Below are 6,528 nucleotides of genomic sequence, written 5' to 3' on the forward strand. Positions count from 1 at the left end.
CCAACTTGCTCGACCCGAGCAACGAGCACCCGAGCATTTTAGTGCTCGCCCATCACTATATGGAACACATTCAAATGAATGGATCAAAAGCATAGTTTTTTATTCAGCACAGAGGGGGCAAAACACATCTGAGTGGGCCACTAACCTACATAACCATGTTTACAGCTATAAAGTACAAATATAACTCCCAACTTTTCCAGAGTAGAAAGAGGGGCAAACTATGCATGGTTTGTCAATTTCGACGGATGCTCAGTAGGATCCCAGTGCACATTACTATTCTTCCCAGTGCACAGTAACTATGTGCTCTCTTGCTGGCTCCGATGAGAAATGACTAGCCAGCAAGAGAGGGCACTGTCAGTGCGCATTCTAAGGAGAATACCTGGCGAGTCGAGACCAGGACAGCCCCCGCTCACTCATTCTCTCTTTCAATGCACACTGACATTATAATGCCCATCTTCGTAGGCCTCCTTCACACATCCGTGTTTCCAGTTTGTGTGGTATCCATTTTTTTCACGGATACCACACGTACCCATGATAACCTAAGCTCCTAGGACCATATCTGTGCTTTTACATGGACCATGTTTCTGTGAAAAACACACTGAGACTTTTTTTTTTCTGGCAGCATGGGTGACAAGGGCCATTGCAAGTCTATGGCTATATGAAAAATAACATTACAAAGTATAGGAGAAGCTTTGTAATTTCTATTTTAATACCAAAAATGTGTTGTTATTGGTGAAACGTTTTAACGTGGTTTATCTTTATTGTTACAACTTTTTTTTACACTTTTTTACTTAGTCTCACTATGGGACTGCAATTTAAATTTATCTGATCATTGGCCTAATACTCTGCAATAATTATGTATTGCAGGGTATTAGACCTGTTAGGTCTTATTCAGATGTCTATTTTTTTCACATATGTGAAACTTCCTAATTTCATTAGTGATTTTATTCAGAGTTTCATTAGAATTTCATCAGAGTTTGTACTAAGTTTAATCAGTTTTTCTTGTATGTGGGAAAAAGTTTCTCTACTTTCCTCTATCTAGCAGTCCATGAAAAACAAACAGCACTGGGATGGTATCTGACTGCTGTCTGATTTTTTTCACTGACCCATAGACTAGCATTGGCATCTCAGATTAATATTAGACAGGTTTCTGCAATTTTGCGCTGACCACTTAGTGAAGAGCCCCATGGACTACACTGGGAATGATTTCTATCCGTGAAAAACATGAATAGAATTGGTATGTGAAAATTGGTCATCTGAATCAGCTCTTACACAGACAGAACACCTGGTAGACCCTTCTAATAGCAAGGCTTGAAAGACCACCATACCCGGCATACCCAGAGGACATTCTTTGACCTCCTTTTGGTACGACTACCAGTGGGAGCAGATGGGATGAAAGAGGGAGACAGCTCCCTCTCACAGCCTTCAAAATGCCGCAGTCACTATTTAATGTAGCATTTGGAGGGTTAAAAAACCAGGGACACTGTTGGCAACAGACTTGGCTATTACTGCAGGAGCTCCACTGTCAGATAAGCTTATGGTGATCACACAGTGCACAGCTCCTGTGTCTGCACATTCACCAGGCCATACCATTATGTCCATTTGTGGGAACTGCTTCCCAAATAAGATGTGTAACATCTTATTTCAGAAAGGGGTTAAACACTATAAAAAGAAACACATGGTATATAAGGAACACATAAACTACATAATGGTTTCCATAAATGTTCTTGTTTAACAGTAACAATGTATGTCAGAGACTATTCATCACTTTGTTATTTACAATCAATATTTTAATGCCTGTTTAATGCTAACCCAACTTTATAAATTGCTGTAGCCAACACATTTGGCATCCATGCATTTTCCACACTTTTCTACCACTCATTTATTTGTAGAATAAATACCGAACTCTAAAAGCAAGTTATTTAGAAACCCATCTAATAAATAAAATGCCTATACTGTCATTACTTACCTACTTAAATTTGTGCTTTATCCAGAGACCACAGTATAAATATTTTTCTTTTAAATCTGTGTAAGTTGCAAATGAACAAATACGTAACATAAAGATTTGCTTGTGCCTACTAAAATATGCAACACTGGAGCATTGAAGCCCTTTGGTTTCAGGGAAAAAAACACACACTTAAATCAATCCTTAAGGCCAAGGCAAACTGGTTTGTAAACAAAGTTATGCTTTGGGACATAGTTTGCAAATCAATCTTGTATAATGCAGGTGTACAACGTCTGTAATAATGCTATCAAAATAAACCTTCCTGTACCAGGGATTCAACTGCCTATGCTGACTGTACATTTGATTGTAGGAATAAATGGTTGAAATAGAGAAAAATCTTCAATATTTGAAATTCTGAATAGAGATGAGCGGTGTTCGACTAGAACTGTTCGCCAATCTCAAATTGGAGCTGTTTTGGGCGGTGTTCGAGTTGTTCGACGAACCCGAACGATCTGCAAAAAATTTGGCTGTTCGAGGTTATGTTCGATAACTGTTCGTGCACCAAAAGCGTGTCCTGCATGTCTGGCGCTATTTTGAGCACCAATCATGCAGGGATTGTCTGCCACTCACTGTAATGCCACAGCCATGGTGGTTGTGGCATTACAGTGATTGCTCAAATCGATGGGAACAGTGCCAACAGTGAAACATGAAAAGCGGCAATTCAGCAGCGGCATACACCGGTACCCGACAATTTAGAACAGAAAGAATAGAGCATCACACATAGATTAGATAGATAGAAACAAGTCAGCCACATATATACGAAGTACAGTGACAGTGTTGATTACTGTACTTGTCATTTAGTGTAAAGGATTTATCAAAAAAAATAATAGTGTTTTCATGCACTGTCTCTTTAAAAAAGCCGGCCGGCAATTCAGCAGCGGTACCCGACAATTTAGAATAGAAAGAATAGAGCATCACACATAGATTAGATAGATAGAAACATGTCAGTCACATATATAATAAGTACAGTGACAGTGTTGCTTACTGTACTTGTCATTTAGTGTTAAAATAAAGGATTTATTTAAAAAAAAATTGGCGTGGGGGTCCCCATAATTTTAGGCTCTAGTGGAGGTTAAGCAGACGGCTGGGGCAGATGTTTGAAGCCTGGGAGGGGGGTAATACCCATGGAGCTTCCCAGGCTACTAATATCAGCCCCCAGCTGAATACCTAGCCTTTACTAGCTATTAAAATGGGGGACCCCCCCAAAAAAATGACGTGCTGTCCCCCCTATTTTAATAGCTAGCAAAGGCTAGGCAGACAGCTGGGGGCTGATATTAATAGCCCAGGAAGGGTGCCATGAATATTGGCCCCCTCCCAGGCTAGAAACACCAGCCGTCAGCCGCCCCAGAACTGGCGCATCCATAGGATGCGCCAATTCTGGCACTTAGCCTCGCTCTTCCCACTGCCCTGTAGTGGTGGCAGTGGGGTAATAGGGCTGGGGTTGATGTCAGCTTATAATGCCAGCTGACATCAAGCCCAGGTTAGTAATGGAGAGGCGTCTATAAGACACCCCCATTACTAATCCCATAGTCAAAGTTAAAAAAAAAACACAAACACCCAGAATAAAGTCCTTTAATTGAAATAAAGACACATTCCTTTATTGTTCTAAATTAAACCATACTTACCACCACGCCCATTCCAGCTGAAGCCAACGATCTCCTGCAATAAAAGTAAAATAATAAAGCAACATCATCCTTACCTTTCCATGGTTCCCACGACAGCTTCAGCTCTGCTACATCGAGATGACAGGCTGGACCGCAGCAGAACGCTGCCATCCAGCTTGCCATGCCGCGGACACTGAGAAGCGCAGGCATGCTTGCGCTCCTCAGTGTCTCGCTGTGACGGCATCCAGATGAGCCGAGTTCATGTCCAATGAACTCAGCTCACCTCATGCACGTCACTGACAGCGTGGGAAAATTCTCACGCTGTAGCGCTGAGTGCAGGAGAATTCTCCCACGCTGTCAGCCTGCTCTTCTCAGTGTCTGCGGGTTGACAGGCTGGATGGCAGCGTTCTGCTGCGGTCCAGCCTGTCATCTCGATGTAGCAGAGCTGGAGCTGTCCTGGGAACCATCGAAAGGTAAGGATGATGTTGGTTTATTATTTTATTTTTATTGCAGGAGATCGTTGGCTTCAGCTGGAATGGGCGTGACGGTAAGTATGGTTTAATTTAGAACAATAAAGAATTGTGTGTTTATTTCAATTAAAGGACTTTATTCTGGGTGTTGTGTTTTTTTTAAATACTTTACTAGAAATTCATGGCGGTCATGTCTAATATTGGCGTGACCCCATGAATTTCGGGCTTAGGGCCAGCTGATAATGCCAAGCTGGCCCTAACCCCTTTATTACCCAGTGAGCCACCGCACCAGAGCCCTGGATGAGTTGGGTACAGCGCCAGAAGATGGCGCTTCTATGAATGCGCCATTTTCCGGGGTGGCTGCGGACTGCAATTTGCAGCGGGGGGGACCCAGAAAGCTTGGGCCTCCCTGCGCTGCAGATTCCAGCCCCCAGCTGCCTAGTTGTACCTGGCTGGACACAAAAATAGGGCGAAGCCCCACGTATTTTTTTTTTTAATTATTTCATGAAATTCATGAAATAATTAAGAAAAAAAGGGCTTCCCTATATTGTTGTGTCCAACCAGGTACAAATAGGCAGCTGGTGGTTGGGGGCAGCCCGTTCCTGCCTGCTGTACCTGGCTGGACACAAATATAGTGCGAAGCCCCACGTCAATTTTTTTTTAAATTATTTCATGAAACTAGATGGTGGCCCGATTCTAACGCATCGGGTATTCTAGAATATGTATGCGGCAGACCCGGCTCAATCAGCAAAGCGGTGTTTAAATTTGGCGGCAACAATGTTGATTAGTCGCGGCCGGCGGTCGCGACCAATCAGCAGAGCGGGGTTTAAATTTGGCGCCAATAATGCTGATTGGTCGCAATCGCCGGCCGCGACCAATCAGCAGAGCGGTGTTTCAATTTGGCGCCAAAATCGCTGATTGGTCGCGGCCGGCAACCGTGACCCATCAGCAGAGCGGGGTTTAAATTTGGCGCCAATACTGCTGATTGGTCGCGGCCAGCAACCATGACCAATCAGCCGAGCAGGGTTTAAATTTGGCGCCAATACTGCTGATTGGTTGCGGACGGCGACCGCGATCAATCAGCAGAGCGGTGTTTAAATTTGGCGCCAATAATGCTGATTAGTCACGGCCGGCATCCGCGACCAATTAGCAGAGCGGGGTTTAAATTTGGCGCCAATCTCGCTGATTGATCGCGGCTGGAGTCCGCGACCAATCAGCAGAGCGTTGTTTAAATTTGGCGCCAATCTCACTGATTGGTCGCGGCCGCTATTTAAATGTGGCGCCCAAATCGGTGATTGGTCGCGGGCAGTTTCCGCGACCAATCAGCAGAGCGGTGTTTAACTTTAGCGCCAAGATCACTGATTGGTCGCGTGCGGACAGCGCGACCAATCAGCGAATCGTATTGGTGAGGACTGGGGAGCGCCGCTGCCTGGTCGGATACTTCCGCTGCGAGAAGCCGGGAGATGAGCGACTGCTCGCAGCAGATGTATCCCGACCCGCAGCTCCGCTGCCCGGTCCTCCCTTGACACCCTAGCCGCTGATCTCCCCACAGTATCCGCATGGTGTTACAAAGATCCGGACATTTGTGTTAAAAATCGCTGATTGGTCGCTGGCGCTGCCCGCGACCAATCACCGATTTGGGCGCTAAATTTAAATATCGGCCGCAACCAATCACCGATCTTGGCTCCACATTTAAACACCGCTGTGCTGATTGGTCGCCGACGCTGGGAGCGACCAATCACCGATTTTGGCGCCACATTTAAATAGCGTCCGCGACCAATCAGTACAGCGGTGTTTAAATGTGGAGCCAAGATGGGTGATTGGTCGCGGCCTATATTTAAATTTGGCGCCCAAATAGGTGATTGGTCGCGGGCAGCGCCAGCGACCAATCAGCGATTTTTAACACAAATGTCCGGACCTTTGTAGCACCATGCGGATACTGTGGGGACATCAGCGGCTAGGGTGTGAAGGGAGGACCGGGGAGCGGTGCTGACATCCAATTGGTCGCGGCCGCTATTTAAATGTGCCGCACAAATCGGTGATTGGTCGCCGTCTTGACCGCGACCAATCACTGATCTTGCCGCCAAAGTTAAACACTGCTGTGCTGATTGGTCGCGGACACTGCCCGCGACCAATCACCGATTTGTGCGCCAAATTTAAATATCAGCCTCATGCACGTCACTGACAGCGTGGGAAAATTCTTCTGCACTCAGCGCTTCAGCGTGAGAATTCTCCCACGCTGTCAGTGACGTGCATGAGGTGAGCCGAGCTCATTGGACATGACCTCGGCTCATCTTTATGCCGTCACAGCCAGACACTGAGGAGCGCAAGCAAGCCTGCGCTTCTCAGTGTCTGCGGGATGACAGGCTGGATGGCAGCGTTCTGCTGCGGTCCAGCCTGTCATCTCGATGTAGCAGAGCTGAAGCTGTCGTGAGAACCATGGAAAGGT

This window comes from Phyllobates terribilis, unplaced genomic scaffold (assembly GCF_046119375.1).
Source record: "Phyllobates terribilis strain yellow unplaced genomic scaffold, ASM4611937v1 Scaffold_3__8_contigs__length_932513732, whole genome shotgun sequence".
Classification (NCBI taxonomy): domain Eukaryota; kingdom Metazoa; phylum Chordata; class Amphibia; order Anura; family Dendrobatidae; genus Phyllobates; species Phyllobates terribilis.